The sequence below is a fragment of the Aphis gossypii genome, chromosome 1, assembly GCF_020184175.1.
Source record: "Aphis gossypii isolate Hap1 chromosome 1, ASM2018417v2, whole genome shotgun sequence".
In the NCBI taxonomy this organism is placed as follows: domain Eukaryota; kingdom Metazoa; phylum Arthropoda; class Insecta; order Hemiptera; family Aphididae; genus Aphis; species Aphis gossypii.
The window spans coordinates 15,534,214-15,559,881 of NC_065530.1; the positions used below are offsets into that span (position 1 = coordinate 15,534,214).

The 25,668-nt window shown below is 30.2% G+C and overlaps 1 protein-coding gene across 2 annotated transcripts in view; it reads left to right on the forward strand.

The window, feature by feature from the left end:
- Positions 1–2,722: 2,722 nt before the first annotated feature.
- The window catches only part of LOC114126262 (storkhead-box protein 2), a 44,281-nt gene continuing 21,335 nt past the window's right edge, over positions 2,723–25,668 (forward strand). Inside the window, exon 1 of one of the 2 annotated variants that reach the window (XM_050197984.1) lies at positions 2,723–2,865. The gene's annotated coding sequence lies outside the window, so the exon portion shown is untranslated. Of the gene's footprint in view, positions 2,866–23,679; positions 23,823–25,668 lie in introns of those variants that run through there. The other variant, XM_050197985.1, reaches the window with a different exon arrangement.

The window sequence follows — 25,668 nt, forward strand, 5'->3', positions numbered from 1 at the left end:
GATATTTTACGGCTATAGTCTACCAACCAATAAATTTGTTTTCAAGGATTCTTATTTCTTGCGATTAAATAACTATTTTATTATAATAAAATTCGATGAAGCGTGTTATTGTCGTGTTATGTTTTGGTAATATAATATCTTGTATTTTATACACTATTACCAAACACAAGAAAAAATGACTTATATTCATTTCATCGTTAACTTCACAAGTGGACTTGCTGCTAATTAGAAATTAACTTACTTAGTAAGTTTAATATTATGTTAAATTATACACTATTCGTAGATTATATAGTATTGAGCATAGTGGCGATGTTTGTCGTTGCTATTAATTTGAAATTTTTTGCACGTCCAATTTCGTTCAATCGTTCTCATTACTTTCACTATGCCCAAATAAATAGCGTTTGATCTGTCGAATTTGATTTCAAAATGTCAAGAAATATTTTTATCTAAGAACTTATTAATTGGTACCCAAGACGTTTTTGGTGTGCCTTCGAGCTTCGTGGGGAATCATTTGTCACATTTATAGTTTTCTCTTTTTATAAACAACATTTCGTTGGTTATTACTTATTAGTTAATAAATTATAGTATGTAGGTAGGTTCTATATAGGTACTTATAGAATGTATTTTTAAAGCGATTCCCAAACTCATTATAATTGGTGTAGCTATAAATTCATCTAATTTAATAATATTTTAAAGTGAATACGATAAATGGTTTCAATCGTTTTTTCTGTATAATATATGTGGCAATATCCCATTTTAATATTACATGAGTGATATACAAACTTGATCAATTTCTTTTTAATAATTGTACACTCTATACTTGTATTAAAAGTATATATATATTTTTTTGATATCTTAGCGTTATTATGTTATTCTATGTATTCAAACAGTATGTCAGTAAAACATAATATATGTATGTCTAGTTGAAATGAAGATTTTAATGTTTGTGATAAGTATAATATATAAATGCAGTTTTAATTTACTTCCGTCGAGTACCGTTCTTATTTGAAATGCATTTAATGAACGGGCAGACTGCCAGTATTAAATTATAGCTCGCTTTGAGTAGAAATCTAATCTAATCTAATCTAAATTTAGATAATTAAATACTCAAAAGTAAATGTACATCAATCGACCAATTTTTCATCTTACTTACATAATATGGTGTTAATATTTTGTTAGATGCGTTTATATCTAAATATGTATACACGCTAAGTCATACTTCACAAATAGTGTTTTTGTTTGACTAAAACTTTTGAATTTCAAATGATTAACTGAAGTCAATACGTACTACTGATGTCTATTATATAAAATTAAAATTTAATTTAATAATACTAATAGTTTTTAAGAGAAATTTTTCAATAATGATCAATATTTTTTTTCAACAGTCGCTTTACATTTGATTTTGTTTTAATATTTTATCAAAAATTACTGATGACTGATGAGACATTATAAAATAATTTCTCAAAAGTACAATCTGTGTATTACTTGTATTCCATATTATAAGGTGAAAATGTTCTTCTTGAAACTAATTCAGATTTTTTTATATACCTACCGCGACAATATTTTTACAACCCAAAACGGCCAAAACTCAGAGTTATTGTAAAACACTAAAACCGATGAGATGTTATACAGCCTTGCCCGTAGCAACATCCATGACGGTATCTATATAATTGTGTTATTAGAGTATTATGTGCTGTGTATAATTATTTACGTTTAATTTTATTCGAATATATTAGACAGATAGATAGAATCTCTTTTTTCGTGCTATGAAAGTTTTGCACAGACTGCTACAACATGACGAGTGGGTAGTTAATATTTCATTATGTCATACATGCTAAATGATTGGATAATTTCTAATTAACGTAGCGGTAAAACTATATAATAATACAATTCAGTGTGATTATATTAATTATAAACGAGTATTTCGTGTGGAATACGTATATAACTGCACTTGGTGTGTAGTATAATAATGTCATATATTATACTCGATACTCGTGTTTGTAAATTGGAGGCGACGTGTGATTCGACATGAGGTAGGCGTCTATCGGTATATATTACAGACGATAGTATAACGAGGAAAACGTCCGGAAATCGTCTACATATGTGAAATCTGTTTTTATCCATTTTTTTTAAATAACACACCTGCAGCTGTGTGTACTTAATGTACGATAATAATACACATTATCATTGTAGTATCAATAAGCCTATGCGTGTTGAGCAGTATTGCAGCACAGTGGCCATCAATGCATCTATACGCATAATGTTCGGCAATAATATTAAAATTTAAAATACTTATGTCTTATATAGTATGTATAGTAGTTAAACGCTTAGTGGCTAGTGGCTACCGATTAAACGACGAAACGAGTGACGGAAGCGGAGTCGTGTTCATCGTTGTAGTATAATAATCATTCATCACGTGGAGCAGCGCAGCATCAGGTCAAAAGTCAATAAGCACAGGTATACAAAGACAAATAGAAACAAAAAAATAAATAAATAAAAAAGAGCAGGTGATTCTGTTATTTAGAACCCCAACCTCTTTCAGTCAATGACACGGTGGCTCATATTATGGGTAGGAGAAAGTAGTGGTAATGGCGGTGTTGTCGGTGGAGAGGTGGTGGACATACAGAGCGTTTGTGGTGTAGTGAGTAATGATAATAGAAAAAAATATTAAAACATTGGTCGAAAACCAGTGGTAGTGGGGGGATGATAACACCGCAGGTAAAGTGTGTCCGGCGGCGACCGTTCATTCCGTTGTGCGGTCGCGTTACGAGTGTTGTCTGTTGTGCGCGTTCAGTGAGTTCCTTTTCTATACACACATCCCGAACCCCATGGACATGTGCGACTCGGATGACTGCTTAAACTGTGGTGAGTACCTACCTTATTTTTAAATAAATATAATAGTATTTTTTTTGGTTCACACGGTACAAGTGTATTATACACCTGTAGTAGAAATATATTGTATACTAAGAGTATACGGATCGCCGATTTTGGGGGTGTTATAATCAAATTTTTCCCGGAAATTGTTTTTCCTTTTGTATGTGTGTAATAATATAGATTCCACCGAATCAAAAATATTACCTATACTCCAGTTTTTAAGCAGGTTTTAAAAGCGTAACTTACCGTAGATTTATAAAATTTTATATGCGATCGTCTTACGTAGACCGTACTTTATTACTTTAACATTGGGTTACTGTCTGTCGTATAATACTTGTTGGAAATTCGAATTTAACTCTCACAAAAATTAGTATTAAATAATAACAAACGAGCCCCTCTTTACTGCATACCACCCTGGATTTATTTATGTCTGAACTCACTAATCACGATGACTACGGGGCGTTCAAATCTCTACAGGGGGTTAGTGTTTTTGTAATAATTGTTCAATGTTGTAGGACCGTTGTCAGTAAAAATAATAAATAGTGTTTTTAATAATAATTTCTCGGCCTTCGTCATCGTGTACTGTAAGTCGCATGTCTCAATGTTAAATATGCGTAGTATATATAATAACAATATAACGATCTTCTTACGGTACACACATTCAGGAAGTCGTTTCGCCTGAAAGTCACAAGTGGAGGCCGGTTCTATAAACATTATATGAACGTATTTTATTACATTATAATATTATAGTAAAGTCATCGACGTTCTACTGAATCTATACCTAGTATGCAACGAAAACATAATATAAATACTCCAAATATTTATTCTAACAATCGCAAATGAAAGGTATGTTGTTACTTTGTTAGTCTAAAATATTACAAACATTTAATTTGTTCTGAAGATTACATTTTATATTTCCCTAACTAATAAGTCAGCTCATCGAAATCGAAATTTATCGCCCAAATTGTATGTGTTTATATAATTTACGAGTATACGATATTTCAATATTATTACTACTTCCTTCATAATGGATATGAGTCTTTTTGCGGTAATTTATTATTTTATAGCATTTTTAAAGGACGATTCGCTTGGGATTACAACCTATTGTTAGAGCTCTACAGTGTTCCAATTGAAAACAAGATTTTATAATATAATAGCAAACATCTTTCTTTATTCGTTTCACATTGGTCATAAATTTCAATGTAAAATTGCATACGCTACATAGAATAAATTGCACCTGTTCTGCGTTAGTTTGCTTTGTAATAAACCTAAAAATATATATAGAATTAAAATATATCGATTTTGTATTGGTCTACATTTATATGTAAAAATATAAAATATGAATCTAGAAATTATTAATTTTTTTTCCGTAAATACAGTAGACAGCCTATATTTTAAGTCTAAATTAATATTATTGAATAATTAAAATTTAAAAAGCAAAACACCGTTTGTTTTAAGTTTATAACAGTTAGGTAACGAAAAAATAAAAATAAAAATATCTACATTGAAACGAAGTATCATTCACGAGTAACATCACGTTTTAAGTATATTAATATTGTAACAAGAAACGAGTAAAACAATATACATTTCAAATATTAATCAATATATCAATTACGTATTTGATTGATATAAAGGTAGGTGTAAATGATGTATGAAGTTATGTCTAGAGTATCTAATTCTTACATAAAAGTGAGAAAAAGTTTCAATTTCTAAAGGAATTCTTATATGATGAGCACCATACTCATGAAACAAATATTAGAAATTTGTATAGAATATACACCAAATTTTCTAAACAGTGTAATTAGATCCATATCAAATTAGAAAACAAAATCACAATATTAGTTTTTAAATAATGGCGTATATTATGTTTCATTCATCCGAAGGCTGTAGTTATTTTTCAATAAGTAATAACGGTATTGGAGGTACTATATTAGTAGGTAAAATAATTTATGAGACGTTCACAAAAATTAACATATATTACACGTCATATCATTAATATATTACTGTCGATTTCCGGTTTTTACGAGTATATAATATAGGACTATAGTAGGTACATAATTAAGTATGAGTGGTTTTAGAGTGACCTAAAACGAACACAATTCTGCATTCTGCAGCACAATCGAATCGTATGTCACGGCGATATATTTCGGAGTCGCACATCACTCGTGCTCGAAACGCAGTTTTTTCCATAGGTTCATACACCGGTACCTATAATATTCTATTATTACAGTATGAGGAGTTTTTTTGTTATACAAACAATTCAATAATTAATTATTATTAGACAGTACGTATAATAATACAACATCGTGCGAACTCTCTCGTAAATTTTTATACAGATTATAGTTATGTATAATATATATAATACGAAAACCCGTCTATTTAAATTTTGCGTTGAATCGTTTTCGATACGATGACCCTTATTGCTGTGCTATGGTAGAATCGTTACTCCCCAGCTACTCATCCACGGCAAGTGCAATGCAGTATTTCAATACGCGTCGAACAGTATTCTATACTAAATGAATATCTAATTAATGAGTTTCTCTGGCATATAGACGAAACGACGAAACCAGGTTTGACGACCTTCATTATGCAGCTCGCGCAACACTCACAGCAAGATGCCTCATCGGCTCATAAATTCCTATATATATATATGGGTATATATATTATTACATTATTTCGACGTGCATAAGGTTGAGATGATACGGTTGTGTATCTATTGTGGGTACAGCATCACAGTCTCGAGGCGCATGTGGTGACTCGATTTCTGGCGAAATTCCTAGCGCATAAGTCGTATACGACTTATGGACCACTATCGTTTTTACGCAACGCTCTATAACGACATTTAAGTGTTTTATGGTATACAGAAAGGTGGGTAAAGGTTAACCGCTGCAGCAGCCATTTATAACGTCAGATCACTCAACAGTGTCCATTATCACGTGATATAGTATATTAGCCAATATTATGCGATTTTTGGCGCGCGATTTATCACATACATACTTAGGTATATCGAAATACGCACAAATTCCGCCGTCCGTTGCTACAGACAACGTATTTATGTATTATATCGTTGTGATAGTATCATTTAGAGAGGTGTATAACGCTATATTGAGCAACTTGTGATTTGTGGTTTTACTATTTTTGCACTCGAGATCCCGTCGTCATCAGCTAATTGGCCAATTCTCACGATTTAAATATTTGACTATTATTAATTATTATAATAAACAATTAATAATTTTGTATTTTTGTGTGCGCTGCAGTAAAAAACGTCTTATACCAACAGAAGTTGTCGTCGTCTCTGTCTCCGTTGTATATCGAATAATAATAATAATTATTATAATTAATTATTATTGTTATTACATTTTGGTCGCGAGTCGCTTTTTCGGTCAGGTTCCGCGCTTAGTTAGTTTCATTTAGCAACTCTTAACTATATAATATACGATACATATCTATCTGCGTGCTTTACGTACTTATAAATCACAGTTCGTCACGCGCCGAAAACGATTACGAGTGCACCTACTCTATAACACGCTGTGACCGTATCAGAGCGTTAATATATACGTATATAATATCATTTACTATTATATATTTTTAAGTTATACAAGAATCCAACATATGCGGTGGCGATGTATTTCGCTTGCCAAAACGCGATTTCGCTGAGATTAGTAGAACAAAACAATGTTTACGTAATCACAATACACAATTGACTATTTCAAGTTCTTTCTATATTTTCCTAAAGATCGAACGAAAGGAACATCCACACGTGGTAACGAAAACGATGCACATTTGATTTATTACCTACGGAGCTGACTAAGGTTCTTTGTCAGACGAATGAAAACGACTATTTAAACCCAAAACAACCGTCATCATATTTTTAGGTTAGTGAAAAAAATACGCATTATACCGACTAAACTCGAGCATTGGGTTTTCAATAAAAGGTTTATCGTCAGCTACATATTCGTTTTGTACAGATAAAATCTCATTGTTATATAATATATTTTACATAAATATTAAGTTGATGATCCTCAAATTTTGAAATCGTGTCCTATTTATTATAATTCAATTTAAATAATGTTGAAATATTAATTTATTAATTACAATTATATTTATAAGTTAATATCGTTAATTCTCTTATCTCGTTATCTCTTAAATATAATATCATAAAACCCATAATCGTCAATCACAGTATCTACCAAACAAATGTTTTACAAGTCGAAACAAATTTAAATATTAAAAAACTAAACAAAAACTCATCGAAAGTTTTAATTTTACAATTTTTTATGTTAAACATAGAAAAATAAAATACACCAGATGGTTACCTACTTCTGATAGAACAATATCGGAAGTGAAAACATATTATTTCATATTATCTGTACATACCTAACTACCTATTATTAACTGCACAGTAAACGTGCCATATTCGATATATCCAATGAAAAATGTAATGGAACAGCGTCATATTTTATTAATTGTTTGTGGTTAACTTGTTTTTATATTACCTATTATAATAATTGACGTTTTATATACTACAACAACAACGGATCACACATTGTTTTGATTGTTTCTTTTATTTTTATAATGGATCGCCAACTGTCCCAAACTTTCACGATTACATTTATACTTTTCGGTCCTGGACAACAATACAATTAAATGCGTATTGCAGACATATCTAATGATACATAGTCCAATAATCAGCAATAAATTATGTATACGGACGAGGTATGAAATATACGGAAGATATAATCATATATTATTATGTATTTTAAACGGGAAAACTGCAACTGTTAATACTAAGATAGCATATTATATTAGAATATATATATATGACAATTTAATATGTACGCGTGCACTTTACGTAGCTATTACTCAGTTCAAGAGAGGATGCACTCGCTGTATTAACTTACTATTAAAGACGTCACCGGACCGTATCACCATAACGGTCAAATTATTTCCTATTATTGTTTTTTATTTTTATTTTTTATTTACCTTTGGGTCATACGACTATGCGATGAGGATGTTTATAAGAGGTCTTTCTAATAATAATTCAATCCTATAGAAAAACCACATTATTATATCTGGTAATTTTCTGGTTTAAAATTCTTGAAATTTTTTACTCAATAAGACGAATTGAACAAGGTAAACCGCGTAATAATGTCTAATCTGGCCTTAAAACCACAACTAGGATTTCTCATATGGACCAATATAAGCCATTGGGCTTATTAATATATTTTTCTAATTGCGAATTTGATCTACTTTCAATAAAACTTTTGCTTTTCTAAATCATGGCACTATAGCATGATAAACTTAACGAAAATAACGACGAAACATATTATTATTGATGTATATTAGTCGCAATATTATTATAGTTACCTACCTAATAATATAATTATAGATAAATATTAAAAAATATAATTAATAGTTTTAATAGTATTAGTATAATAGTCATTCATAAGACTTTTGCTTGAAGTATTATTCTTTAGAAAAGCCACGATTAAAATTTTATAAAAATTATGATGACTAAAAAACACTTAATTTAATTAATTAATTAATTAATTTTTACATAATATATGAAATTAAGTGTATTTAAGAATTACTTATTATATTTAAATTAAAGCTTTTTAAAAATGTATATACAACATAATTTTGCATTAAAACATTATCTCTTTAAGTGTATACATCTCTTATATAAAATAATTTATAATTATAAGTGTATCTAATTAACATAATATGGCAATGGTGATGCGAATAGCAATAACCTATTAGTCATAACTCATAAAGTACGTAATATATTCGCCATAATACCGTATTCTAAATAATATATTACAACAATTTCATTTCAATTATTTCGAAATTGTTACTGGAGCAACATTCGATGCTCGTGATTTTTAATCCTATATATTCCTATGTACAGTTGCGCATTAATTTACAAATACAAGTATCAGATGACGATATTGGAAATAGCCATAAAACACGCAATATTGTTATTATAAATTATAAATTAATAATATTATTTTACTATGGCATACTGTAGTTGAAAACGTTAAGGTAGAATAACTTTCGATCTATTTCTAAACGCATGTTTTTACTTGTTGTTAGTCATACGCCCTTTTTTAACAATTTGCGATAATATTTTCAAATTTTAAAAACATTTTGGAGTAGGAAATTATACAATAAATTATTTGTATAACACTATATTACGTTCTGTGTAAGGCGTAAAACGAATTTAGAATGTTTATCACGGAAATCGTCAAGTGGCTATAATTTTTTCTAGATGCTATAATAGGTACTCTCTTGGACGTACCCAATTTTACCACAAGATATATAAATACTTAGACCACATTTGGTACGTTTATACATTTAACATTTATACCACTCACTTTTCATACATTACATAGCCACATAGGTATAGCTATATGATTATTATGTACGCAATAGCGTAAAATTATGCATGTGTGTAAAACACTATATCTACCTGTTTGTTGTGTATATACTACAATTGGCAATGTAAAGTCTGATTTGTGGTTAAAAATCGAAATACTCCATATAGTTTCTAAGCACCAAAACCTCAAGTATTGTTGTTGAAAAATTGTTAGCTGGTGACTAAAAATTATGTAAAACGCGCTTGCTTTCGATCCTCAAAATGCGTTGTACACAGTCGAACGGATTCAATATCGTAGGTCATCTGAAACTTTCTGTTTTGTTTTGAAAGTCATTATACCTATAAATATATACAGAAACAACTGCGGGTCACCGCGGGTGCATCGGAGTACGGCACGTATATGTAAATACAAATGAAAAATGGGGTGCACGGTGCATATAAGGACTTCCTGATGTCCTACAAAATAATAATATATTATAATAAAATAATATACATGAACGCGCTCGTGTGTTAAAAAAAAATCATTGTATTGAATGACACCCTTATGATACCGCGTTATCAGTAATCTCCGCTGACATTGAAAAAAAAATGAATAATAAAAAACGAAACACAACTATATATGTAGACCCGGAATTAGGGTACCTATAGCTCAATGATTCAATATATACTTTATATAGTCGACCTGTAACAATGGCTCTGAATATACTGTATGCGCCTATATACTTCAACTATAACTACGACGAACTTATTATAATATCATATACAGTAAATACAACGTATCTACTACTACAATACAAATTATTAGCGAGTGTCAACACTTCAGCAGATTCGGAAGTTTATGAGAAAAGAATACCAAAAAACACAGTGTAATTTCCGTCGATTGCTGCGCAGTACATAAATATATTGTATATAATAGTAATATTATGTATTCGGGATTTCAATGGGACGCAAAACTCGTGTTATGTTATATTATTTTTCTCCGTGGACAGGGTGCGTGCCCGTTGTCACGACCTTATAATGAGTAATAGAAATAATATACTCACGCGCGCTCAGGTTTCACGACGAAAAACTTGTGACGGAAACGCAAACACAACCGAGAATTTCACATGGCCGTTTTCGGCGATCGCAATTATTATTATTATTGTGATTATTGTTACGATTGAATACCAAACCAATCGTCATCGTTGCACGTGTCCGGTTGTTTATACAGTAGACACAATTATAATATATCATAATATATTTAATAATAATGTATAATATAATATAGGTACGTACGTACAAAGCACACTGTCGTCGTCTTAGATATTATGTGTATAGCTAGGGATCTTTTATGTGCCGAGGACCTAATATAATATATATTTCGAAAACGAATCTGCACACGACGTCGAATCGTGATGGGCAAACAGTGCGATGGGCGGCGAAAATAGTGAAATTGTTTTGTATTTTTTTTTTTTACGACTCGACACAATACGCGAGCGGAGGCGATTCCTCATCCGCAAAGAAAATGGTTTATTATAATATTATAAATTATAATAATATTATGTACGTCCCGATGGCAATACGAATCGGTCGAGAGTTTAAAACATTACGTACATTTATAATACGTGTGTGTGTATGTGCGTATTTAACTCTGTTCGTAATATATAACTAATAATAATACACCGACAACAGAACAATATAGCATTTATCGGGTGAAATGTGTGAGCGTGTATGTAGCTCAAGGAAAATATTTATAATAATACATACGCGAAACGCCCAATTCGTTATCCGGCCGAATCATTAGTATTTAGAACCGATGCAGAAAAAAAACACGGGGTATTATCGGCGTACGTTTTTCTCTTCTCTTTCTATTTCCGGTACCGTCACCGCTATCAACGCGGTTGTCCTTTGACCGCGAATATTATTATTATTATTTAATTTCGACGTTTTAATCGAACGATCGTGCGCCGAAAAAAGCGTTCATTTTATACGGTTGCGACGTGCTCCTGCTGCATTATAGGTAATAATACAATAATATATAAGTATATAACATAACGTACAATGACATTCATAACAAGCACGGTGGTTGTTTCGACCAGACAATCACTAAAAAAAAAAAAAAAACAATATAATAATATGATACTATAATCAACCAGGGATGAATATTTAGGTATGTGGTGGCCCGTGGGCGGTATGCATAGTGGGTGCCCCTTGTACATATAAACAAAAAACTATATTTTTCTACTTATTAAAATATCATAAAAATGAGAGGAACCATGGTGATTCTTCCCCTAAATCCGGCCCTGATATCAACAATAATCGCAAACGTACAAGATTAAAACGACGTTTATCATCAAATGCATAAAGGTAGTCGCATTGTAAAACAAGAAAAGTGTCTTGTTTAAATGTGATGTGATTTTCGTCACATTTTCAATTTTTTCCGTAGGCGACAGTCACAATGTTGTGATCGGAGCCCACTCGCGTTGTGTCCATCAGGAAAGATATAAAAAAGTTAAATCCTTAATTTAAAATACCATTTGTGTACGTATAGATGATTGGATAAGACAATATAAATATAATGCATAACGTCATGATTTTATGATTATCCGCACCACGCACAGATGCGTTCAAATCCCGTTCCGAAGTCTTCCAGTAAAATTAGACTACACAGTACATCAGTCGACTACAATATAATATTATATGATTATACTCGTACTGTCGTACAATGTTCAACAAGTCAATAACATATTATGTTATTATGTTATTATTTATTTCGGCAAACAGAAACGGTATAATCTGCAATATTTTCCGCCGTTCTGATTAAAAATAAAGATAAAACCGAGTAATAATAACAGTAATCAATTTGGCAGTGCATTAACTATACACTCTGATCTGATCGCGGTAACGCCGGTAACTATATAATATATCAAATGGTACCCATACGCGTATATTCTGCGGATGCTGCGGTCGTCTAGCGCGCGCCCCGAGATTTCTCACGTTTTCGTCGATCTCGCGATCGTGCGCCGGTCGATCTACAAATGGGTATCTCCGCATACTATTATTATAATATGTACCCTATACCCACCCATATAACTATCCGTATAATGTGTACGAGTAACGCACACCTGTACGTTGCGCGCACGGCCAATACTCGATCACCGATCGACGACACGATATCCGGTGTGCCACTGTACATATACCTACTTAAGGCGGCGACGACGGCGGCGACACAATCACACGATTCTCCGTTGTGCGGATAGTTTCACTTGGACGGATCACGCGAGCCCGTTACGCGTTGTATATTATATATGTATTATTCCATCTGTGGGTAACGTACATTAGAAATGCCAAAAAAATATTCATTTTCACTATATATATATATATGTACAACAACTGTACACTGCAAAGAGGGGAAAATCCATAAAGATCATCACGAACTGCATTGTGCACTATACCTATATAGTTGCTTGTGTTATGCGGTACGGCGCGTGAATGGGCATCATGCTGCAGTCTGTACACAACATACTGATGAAGTCTGAACTGTTACGTATTATACTACCTATTATTGTACGAACGAAAATTATTGTTTTCCAAAAAACAAACAGAATATTTCAATTATTTTTCTCAGCCTCCGGCGCCGGCGAATGCTTATAGGTATTATTCATTGACATGCTTATTATTATAGATATTATAATATTTGAGCTGAATAACTTGACTCCGTCCGCGTGCAGTTTTGAACTTAAATGCAAAATTATTTACATAATACTACGGTTTTTATAACTATTCAACAACTATGTGAAAAAAAATCGTAAAAAAGTTCAATACTGTTGTTAGAAATTGTATACATAGAAATGGCCTAGTCATATTTATACGCATACATAATTTATATATATATATGTATTATATATAAGGATAATGATATCGCATTATGGTTTGCTTCGTATAGTAGCGATACGCCGCCGTGGACGTTTGAGTTGTGTGCACATAAAACGGTCGTGGCGATGGTCACACCCTTTTCTCTCGTTATTAAAGAACTCGAGTTTTTTCCTCGACAGAATCGCCAGCGGAATATTATTACACGCGCGCATAACAGTCGTATAGGTACCTACATATCTGTGTACGCTGTTTATGTATTGTATATCGTATTATAAGTACCTCCACGTATTAACTGCATATTGCGATTTACGAGTAATTGCACGATTTTTATTGTTTGACCCTATTATCTACCGCACCGGTGTATAATAGGTTTGTTATAAGATTATATTATAGTCGGGGGTACGGCCGATATATTTGCGCTATGGACCGCCGGTGCAGCTATTATTGGCGAAACGTAATTCGATATAAGATTATAATTGTTCGCAGATAGCCGTTCCTTCAAATTATATATACATTAAACGTATACGAGAAACACGATAGGTTAAGTATAATTATTAAGTTTAAAATAATATAAAATATCAACATACATTATATATTATTATATATGTACTCAGTTGTTTATCGTACGCCCACTCGAATGTTACCAATATTTATAATCAATCTTTCCCACGTAACGAGGATGTCGTTTCAGACACATCATTTAGGTATAAAATTAAAAATTAAATTTTGATAAATTTGAAAAATTCACCAGTTAGATATCTCCGAGTGTTTGGTTTTTAGCTGATGAATTAAGATTTTTATAACGTGATATATGGCTCACATATTTTTAAATAACATTTTTTTATATTGTGATCTAGTAACTATAGTAGTAGAAGAAATAAATAGATCTATAATTATGTTGTTTTTTAATTAGAATAACAGTCTTATAAAATAAACTGTATTTACACTTATTGAATTTACAGATCAGTATTTTAATCAAATGTTATAGATTCTGACTACAATTACATTTAATTATTAATATTAAATAGAAATTAATGTAATAGTAATATATTATATTCTTAACAAATTATTCACCAAAACGCGTTACTCTGTGTTTAAATTTGTTTAAAATACAACTTGTTAAAACCTAACCGATCAAGTTTAGTGTGTCGCTCCAGGACTTACTAATCAAAGTAATATGTCTGTAATGATAGGGATCGTATTATTCACATCACTTAAAATATTATAATATTATATTCACTAGGTAGGTACCGTAGATTGAGATGTAAAAATATATAATCTTCGATTATCTAAGATGTAATATATTAATAATACATAATATGTGACTGTGCCTGGTAACTTACAATAGAAACATAATTATTCAGGAGGTTGACTTTTTATTTAAATTTTGTTTTTTAGAATCTTGAATTATACTTAAAGACCATATTTATAAATAACAGTAAAATATCTGGTCAGAGAGATGCAGGTTAAAGAGAGTTTGTATCGCCCACTTCTTAAATGATATAATTAAATTTAATTTGAGCATACATTATGGAAAATCACCCTGTATATCCTATACACGCAACTATGCAATAAAATATAATATATTAACATATTACCTGCTGACGTCAGAACTTAACAATTAACACCCGACACCATTTAATTTTCGCTGAACCTTCATGTTTCATTTTTCCCACTAAACCTATGAAATACAATAATTCGTGGATTATTAATTGTACGGTCCATTGAACATAATATATAATAGACCGTCATATCGCTAAAAAGCAAAGGTAGACAATTCAATATAAACTGTTTGTCAAATATATATATATATATTTTTTTTTTATTGATTTAATATTTATACGCGTAATTTTTACTGACAAATCCTAGAATGTCGCGTATACAAGCGGTAGTGTGTTCTATTAAATGTTTTCAAAATATTTTTCTCTATATAGGTACCTAATACTAACACACAAGTACACAATCGTATAAAATATTCTATTTAATAGGTTGAGAGGCCAGTCGATCTATGAGTTTTATTTTATAAATTACTTAGCTGGAGTATAAAAGCACTCTTTTTTGCATAATTAGGAAATTCGCAATATCCATGAAATATGTAGGTATTTATAATTATGTATAAATTACGTATAATTACGAACTATTTAATGTATAGGTAGTTATAGATATACCAAAATACTGAAAATAACATATTTGTTAGGCACTTGTAAGAAGCATTTGTTTCTTGTTATTATTGTCATTTTTTTTTTAACCTAACCGAATTAAAAACGAAATCAATCATCATAGTTACAGATTACACTCGTATACGTACTATTAGGTACGTTCCTAGAAATCTATGAAAAAACCAGTACTGAAATTAAAATTGAACCATCGTGTGCGTTCATAAACCTAATATATGTAATTATATAATGCCAAACGCCCAAAAATTTCTAATGTAAGTTAATTAAGTTAAAATAAATGCGACGAATATTATTGATTCACAAGTACATTTTATTTGGATCTATTTAACTACATCAATACGTATATAGGTAACATTTTTTTTTTTTAAACTTTCTTTACCTCTATAATATTTACATTGCTCCCTACAATCAAAATATCGCAATATTTTTTGCCACATTAATTACAATAATTATACTTAGTTTACAAATATAAAATAACAGTAAAACCAGAAATAACGAAACGCTAATAAAAACAAATATAATAATAACAAAAAAAAATAAAAATAGTATTACATAGAAGAAGAAAATATTAAAATAATGATTTATATATTATGTTGTCTGAAAGTATTTTTTAAATGAGAAACTTAACTAACAACGTAGGTACCTAAAGGACAATCACTTGAGATTAGGTCGAAATACACTTTAATAAAACTAATTGTTTATACTAGTATTTTTAAACCAAATGAGTTAACTTTTACTATCGTATGAACATTTCCACGGTTGTCAGAACAATAAAAATATTTTTATTTTATTTGCAATTTAGTTTATCTATTAAATGTTTTTTTTTTTTTTATAACATACTTTCATAAAGGAAATGCACGTGTATTACAAATATTGTTATTCATACCTTTTTTTCATTATTAAATAATTTTATACTAAAAAAATATAAATTGGAAAAAAATGATTTAACAAATTTATGTACATTGTACAGTGTACACATTGAAAAGGGGTTATTTTTTTTTTTAATTTTAATAAAATTTGTATTATTTAAATATGCACCTTATAATAAATATTACTTAATTACTTTTATTTGCATTATATAAACATAAAATATATGGCAAGGACTTCAGTTAAGCTTATAAGAGACTCGCATTATAGACTCCGAAACGTTATGATTCGAAGCGGTTTCGATGAAGGCCATGGAAAAAGAAATGATTAAAAAAAAGTAATAATAACACTAAATATTTCAAACTCACGAAATGGACCTTGGGACGGTTCTCTCTGTATAGTTACTTTCGTAATTTGTAATAATGACGTGTTTTATTTTGATAAATTTTTTCGAGCATACCAATAGCATACTAATTACTGTCGGTATCGTATCTATGAATACATCGCACGGGGCTATTACCAAATAATTTTCAGATATATTATTATTATATTAATTCATTAGGAGCAATGATTGTGCCGGATCGTCTCGGAGATAATTCGCGTAATGTGATTCCGGTACGTGTATGGCACACGGAAAACCGACAATGTTCCTTGTTATGTATTATAATAACGCCACTGACGTAATTCGTGTACCTGTTGAGTAATTGACGCACCGAGTCCATCTGTATTATGCATGTACCTAACTATTTACGATCTACCTATCTCGTTACTACATTATCGGGTACAAGTAAGAGGGTTCGAAATGGGTGAAAATATGGTAATTCGTAATTATTGTCATGGAACTGGTGGAAATCGCAAAATCTAAACAAATCTTAAAATTAAATTAGTACCGAGGACACGCCATGACTATTTCACGACATCGTTTATAAAATCGTTTTTTTTGTGTGTCGTAATAATTCTAATTTAAGAGCATAAAAAAAAAGAAAGAAAAAACTACAAAAAACTACAAAAAACGAAGAAAATACTAAGTAGCTCATTATAAATATAATATAAACTATAAATGTATACAATATATCGTTAAACGTGTTAAAAGCGTGTGTATTTGTTTATTTTATCGTTTCGCTATGGACATAATTCTTTAAAATTTAAGCCGTTAGATTGACGTAAAATGATAGTCTAGAGCCACGGTCGTATTTTACAATTTACATTATATATACATATAGATGTATAGATAGTAGATATGCGTAGGTATATGATGATTGTACCTAACCACGTAATAGTCAAACTCTTTTTTCATGGTCTACGTTAAACAAATAAAACAATGGTTAATTGCTTATATTTTTTCAGTATCCGGTTGCAATAGTTAAAATCACGTTATCAAAACATTTTTTTGTATAATATGTATATGAATTGACGAGTTTAAAACGTTCGAATGATTCAACACAGCAGAAAACCGCAATAATATTGCTTCGATTTTTAGCGTACGACAACGTTTAAAGTTCATGCGCAATTGCGACGTTTTAGAAAACTACTTTTTAAATCCATCTCAACAGTCAACACGCGATATCTTATTATTCTTGCCCTTTGGAAAATGTTATTATTAGGATTTCGTCACGGTCGCCGCGGTTCGTTGACATTCTTAAACGAGTTTTCTGTTTTTACCAAATCTAGATATAAAGTCAATAATTTTGGTCATACGTTTAGTAATCGAGTTTGATTGGTTTGATTCGTCGTTTGTTCGACGATTCATTGAAATCGGTAGTAAAGCTGTACTCAGCACACTCGCCGAGATCGATCGTGCTAGGTATATGTTTAAAAACAATTTTTATAAAAAATTTTATCACAGTACAATTTTTGAGCTTATCGAATATTAATTTAATTGCACAAACTATAAAGACGACGACCGTGATGATACCCAACACCAATGTTCAAACTCCTTGGCCTGTTTTATTATCTATTTTCTTCTTATGGCCACATACTAGTATTTATCCAAAGAATACGCCTTACATCTTGTAAATTACTATCACTAAATAGTAATTAATGATATAGTATATACACGTACCTATTAGGTATATTAAGTAAATATCGCGTACATATTATTCCTTTTACGTGCATCATATGATTTCAAAATATAATTTGTACTTAGTTTTCGAGGTGTTATTTTAATATGTATTCATAATATATATATATACTTACGATGATGGAGTGCGACATTATGGTTTCTCAAACTTCTCTCGACTTTTAAGGCCACAGATATGATGTTATCATAATACTATAGATTTATGTATAATATTATAATATGAGTATATTATTATGATTATACAGTCTCATCGCGCGTGTATGTTTATGTAGACGAGCCATTTCGTCGGCACCACAGTACACCCATATGTCTATAATAGTATAATAAGTCTTCATATAGTTATGTACGGCTTCTTGTTATAATATAATATTATCCGAATAAATATTCGGCGAATAAAATAGAGCTCGTTTCGAAAGTTCTTCACACGCGTTCATTACAGATGTTCTTGTTCTAAACGTTCGTTTTTGGCGTTTGTTATTATATTATTATTATTATTATAAGACCGTCATCAGTCATCGTAGCTGCGGGCCCATCATGGGAAGACGTCGGATCGAAGTGAAAAGTCTCGTGGACGGTCGCTTCGGACGGAAATTTTCACTTTTTTAAACGCGCGCTCGCGCGCACATTATAACAGTCATGAGATCCTCGGCTCAAAACAATGGACGTCATGCGATTCGCTTAATTATACTTGAATGTGTACATAGTACATGCGTAGTTTACAATATATCATACTATACATACAAGTAATACTTACATGCATACTTCAATTCAGTAGATGTATATTATATTGATGTACCTATCATTTGCATGTATGTATGCATGTATAGTACATAATATACAATATACACGTGCACATATGCGAAGTACACACTGAAAGGTAAAAATAAAAAAAGTTCTTTCATTTTTTAAGACCATATTTTCATAATTCGTATTATACCATGCCTATATTATAAGAACGATGGCGTGTCGGGTATAATATGACAGCGATCACGTGCAATCTCGATTTCCTTGATCTTGAACGCCGCATCCTACGGCCAATTCAGCTCTCGTCTGACCTATAGAACACTAAACAATACTAACTGTCTTCTACGCCCACATAAAATTTTGATAAATTATAATTATAATAATTATTTTTATCGTAAAATTCGACTGTAATGTGTGTCGAAAATCGGTCTGTCTTGGTAATTGCATTTAAACGTGTGAACGCCTCTCACGTCCCTTTTCCCTTGAACTTATATAGTCATACGGAAGTTAAGCTGATTTCATATTTTTACACTATTTTGGGTTACTATTAAAATATTTTCCAGTGTCAAATTTGTTTACAAATACTATTAATAATAATTGTACAGTTTTTAATATTGCGAATACTTATGGCATATTTATATCGATTATAGTGGTTCTCCCATAGACAGCATGGCGTACTATATATATACATCCATGTGCCATTCATTGACACAATAACTTCAAAGAACAAGTTTTATGGTATTTACTAAATTTGGCATAGATATATCGAACAAGTCAATATAAAAGTCTAATTGAATGATATATTCTCAATCGAGTAGTTAAACAAGTATTTACATCATTCATGCGTAATATAGACCACACATCTCGGGGAGATTGATAAATGTTTATTGTTTACTATTTATTTGTGTATAATCAATCAAAATATCAATAAATAATAAATATACTAATATAAGTACCTAATAACCAAAAAATTATTGTAAAAAATTACTCGAATATAATAATTAATGGCGTACTCGATATGATTTTATAGAATTCAAGGTGGGCTTATATTCTATAGAGTACCGTTTATTGGTCAAATATGTTGTACGTAAAAACGGTATAATAAGTTTACTAAATTTTATGAATGTTAACGTACCTCTTCGTATAATTTTCCACATACCATATGCATGATTATAAATACGTTTACTCTGTGTCAAATATTTTTCTTGGGTCCTTCATATAGACAACCATGTCAGTGTATGCCAGTTATTCGCTATATTATTATGATTTAAGATACCTCCTACACTACTTATTTGTTTAACAAAAAGTAATTTTTGTCAAAATATTGGCAAAGAGCATTTAAAATTTCTTTCCACTAAACACTACAAATATTTCAAAACTTAAAAATACAATACACGTTTATATTTTTTGTGTTTTAATAAAACAATGCATCTAAAATTAAGTTGATGCTTAGGTACGTAGGTATATTGTACATATAATAATATAATATTAGGTATATACTTATGTATAATTCCCCTGTTATATCAATATATCGACCTTGAGCAATCAATTATAGAAATGTTTTACGCTTTACTATTTTAAAGGATTGGCCTCAAGTATAAATCTTTTGTTGTAATAATTTGATTTTTTTAAGTGTTGTACGATTACGAAGTTGTGTTACTATAGGTAGTTATACACTTATAGATAAAACAATTTGTATACTTAAATGTGAGTATTTTATGGATATTATATTAATGTACGATGATTAAGTCGTCACGAATCACGACATCGATATACGCGTTTACAGAGAATTTGCAGAATATAATATTCAGTGATTAATTATTCTCGTTTAAATAAAAATTTTCCAAGCTGCTATATAACACGATATTATTATATACCGATATGTTCGCAGATACTTGTATATAGATAACATGCCAAAAAAAAAAATGTCAGGGATAAATGTCGATCGTGACGAAACCCCGCGGTTGCGTAAAACTGCGCACTGTCGAATAATATATTATAATGTATATAAAACCAACTCGGTTCGCAGCACGATTTTGTTTTTGCACGTATAGACAAGACGTCTTATAGACGTTACAATTGCGAGAACCTATAATGTAGGTTCTATACGTGTTGCATTTGTACATGACAAATAATTTAGTTTATCATTTTATTTAAAAATATAATCTCTAATAACATATATACGCGCGGGCAACCGTGTTTATTAGAATGTACCTTGTCGCTTTTTAAAAAGTAAATATTAGCTATAATTTTATATGGCATGATATCCGCTGTACGCGTAGGTGTACTCAATACAACTCTCGGAACTATCATCGTCGTGTACGCGTTAACGTGTGGAAGCAACGTGTCATTATATATATTATAATAATATCATATCGCATGTACGGATGTAAGCCTTCCGAGTTTTTACTTTCCACTGACCATTCCCGGACTAGGTATATCATTATAATGTAGGTATGTTATATTAAGTTCCGATAGGTATACGTACAACTGCGGCTGCAATGTTGTGTTTTTTGCCAAACGATCTGTTTACAGTATTTTGAACGCCTGCGATCCCGCGGCTATACGCGCCGACGCGACGTCTATATTGATAAAAATATATAACCATACATATACTTCACATAATATTATGGTAAATAACTTTATGACAGTGTTTAATATTTATTTTGACGGTAAGTCATTATATCGTAAGAAACTGACAAGTCTCTAGAGCTATGTACCTACATTTACGTAAATGGGTAGGTACCAATAGGACGTACGTAGGAGTTCGCTGTGCATAATATTTAAAAAAAAATACACGCGTCTCGTGTCTAACTGCTAAAGCTGTTGTATTTGCGTTCCATTCGTCCGTTGTATTTGTGTATTACCTACCTATTATTTATAATACATCGATCTATCGACCTATTAGGTACAGGAATGAAGTCATCATTTGTTAATATTTATGCAAATAGGTACATCGATTTGATTATATTTTTCTACTTTTTCCTTACAGAAACACGTTTGATGATATCAAGAGATTTAAAATACATTTGACGTCGTTGGTTTTGTCCTTTATGATTTATTTTCCACGGTTTTATTTTCCAAGTATCTTACGTGGGAAGCGTGTAAATCATTTCAAAGTTACTTCGTTGCACTCGAATGTAATACGGTAATATCATGTTAACTTTCAACTAAATCGTTTGACCGGAAATTTCTTCACTCATTTAGACATAAACAATACTGTTTATTATTTTTTAAATTATAAATGTTTAAATTTAAATAACTAAGCCATAAGATGCTGTAAATTAATTTACTTTTCTATTTTAAATTTGTATAGATATAGTACCTAATTATTAGTTACCTGTGCTTATGTTTATCTAATTGTAAATTATATAAAAAATAATAACAAATAATTGAAATAACTTATAAGATTAGATAGGTGTTAATGCCCGGTTTTTATATTTCACATATAAACAGAATTTAATTAAATATAATTTAAACATATTTTCAAGTTCTATGCAGACAGTGATGATACTATTTAATACAATTTTACAACAAGCAGCATCCCGTGTAATGTTATTAGACTTATCGTTAACTTCTCAGCTCTTCCATGTGGCATTATGGCGTGATAATGCACACTGTAATTGTTATAATACAAGTGTTTGACGAGGTGTATATAGAATACGCTATAATGTTAAAATAATGGATATTAGATAATTTTTGTTCACTCTCTAATAATAGTAGTTATGTTTTCATTGCCATATGGTTAGAAAATACATTATAATTTCATATAATATGATTCACTTCAAACGATATTAGTCGATTGTGCTTGTCCCAGCATGGCATACTTAATACTTATAGTGGTTTATTTGTACATCATCGCACTTTCTACCGAAAATTGAATATACAATTTTTTTCTACTGTCGGCTGATAATAGTGACCTGAGCTGAAAATCGTTCGGACTTGACCCAATCCACTCTCACTCGATCCTGCTGTCATTCTTTGATTTTCCAGAGGTCAATTTGTAAAATTTGTAATAACGATCACCACGTGCAATCGCCACACCTCGCTGAAACAACGTAACGTGACTTCTGAGTGTTCATAATTTAAATACGAACGAAAATGATCTCGATATATTTTATACGTTATATTATAACAATGTAGGTTATTATACTGCAGTATACGTCTTCATACTGCAGAGTAAATGTCGTATGTAGTGTGATATATTACCTATACGTTTTTTGAATGTGGTAATAATTAAAAAACATATATTCATTCGTGATTGTCAATTAAATAGTATTTATTTACTTGTATGTACCTATACACAATATTCCTTTTGTGGGCGCACGTTAGTTTGAACTCGACATATATTCTGCCGTTTGGTAGATTTAAGGTTTTAACAGAAAATCGTAGTTTTCGTCAAAATAACAAAGAATGGCATGTTAGATTTTCTATTTAAAACCCTAAAATGACCCTTCCCCCAAGTAGGCTCGTATTTTCACCCCAAAACGGGCAGATGTTTATGTCTAGCGGGGTAAAAGTGGGTGGGTTTGTTCGTTGAAGGTTAGTCTTATATTAGTATTTATTTTAAGCGCAGTTATTCTCGATACTCCGTCAGTTACAAATCTTTAACGTCTCTATTTTAAAGTGATCACAAAATACATTAATTTTTTTAATTTATTCGACAAACTGAAAGTGTGTTTATTTAAAAAAATATTATTTTCTTATTTCGTTTGATTATTTTAAGACCATGTGTAATTTATCAACTTATACATTTTCAGTATGCTTTGTTTTATTTTAAATTATTTTGGTATTATTAAATCTACGTATTTATAAGTATTTAATTCACTCATAGATTCAATTTATAATGGTAAGTTATATAATATACATTCATTTTAAATATCACATACTATTTATTTTCCTATACCATTTTTTCCTTATGGACCCCTCTTGGCTCGCCTGATATTCAACTTCTTCTAAATTTTAGTTCTTTTTCCGAGATCACCTACATTATTTTCTTAATTTAATCATCTGGAATTTATATTCAACCTATTTTACAAATTCAAAACTATATTTTTACTGTTAATTGGTTTTAAAAGGTTTTAATTATAAAAGCAATAATTTAAAAAATAAAAAAAATTATAAAAATCAGCTTACATATTTTGTTCAGTTACATCAGTTTAAACTCATTATTAATAATATACAAGTATAAGAATAAGGTTTATAGACGTAATTTTATCATTTTATCATAGGTATATTCAATTAATACATAGTAGATTAAATTGTAAATATTATGAATCCTATTTAGAATTTGATCATTTAACCTCATTTTCATTTATCATATGATTCTAACTTTAAAGTAATATATATTTAACGGAGTTTAAAACAAATTATTCATAGTTTAAGATAAATACGTGAAATTTTAGCTTACATAAAGGTATGTTAGAATTAGTGGCCAACAATTTAAAAACTCTCACCAACTGTAAAGAATCGTGTATAAATGTATGTATAATAATGTTACTTTTTAAATGTACATTGTATAACAAAATGATAAGCTAGTTCCATGTAAAATACGAAAATATTATGCAATTTTCCTTTTGTTGTATTAGGTACACACATACATTGGAATTTAAACAAGTTTATTGTTTTGGAAATTTGAATAATACATATAATTTAAATTGTCTTGGTGAGTCAATCGTCAGAATTATAAATTGCACTACCATTTATATATTATAATACATGTCAATACATTACCTCAAGTAGAATATAATCAAAAAACACAACAATAACAAACGTTTTGTCATTAATTTTGTTCGACTAAAGTAATTGTTTCGAATAATGCAATATTATATTTTTATTTCTTTTCATAAACCTGTCTTATAAATCATAATTTATATCCTTGGTAGGTATTATTTATATGGTTGTAATTAAATATTATACTCGAAGACCGAAGTACGTTTTTTTCACAGAATAATATTTAAGTATTTATTGAGTGTAATATTGTACATTTATAATTCAGTAAAATTAATGTATTTTATCCTATAAGTAATTCTTATCCTCGGGAAAATATAGAACTCGATCATTTTAATCACACATTTAACCTTAAATTGAATTATAAATATTCATAAAATGCGTTACGCTCTTCACTCTGCATACTTTCAAATTGTCCATAGAATAAAAATTCGACCACGTTATATATTATATTATATTATATTATAATTTTACTCGTAATACGATCGTGTGTTAATATTATATAACACAATTAACTGTAATTAAATTATCGCGGTTATGTTGTATACGCCACACAAATATAAAAAACATTGTAAATTCATAATAATATAATATAATAGTTGGGTACTTTATATTATATATGTGTGTATGCGCTTGACTACAATTATTTGATTGTTTCAAGCGCGCGTTTCGTGTTTCTCGCGTTAGTCGTCGTGTGTGATAAACAAAAAAAATTATGTTACTTAAACGTGTCACATAATATTTTAGACCAGCACACGACGCGTTTTAAAACAAAATTTTCATCTCTTACAATCTTATGTGTATACAAACACACACACACACTTATTATATAAGTTATCGCACGCTATCTCAATACATTATACATTTATACTTATACTTGATAGTTGATACATGTATAATGCATATAATAATAATAATAATAATAAAAATATATAATATGATCGTCGTCGCCTCGCACTTTCGCG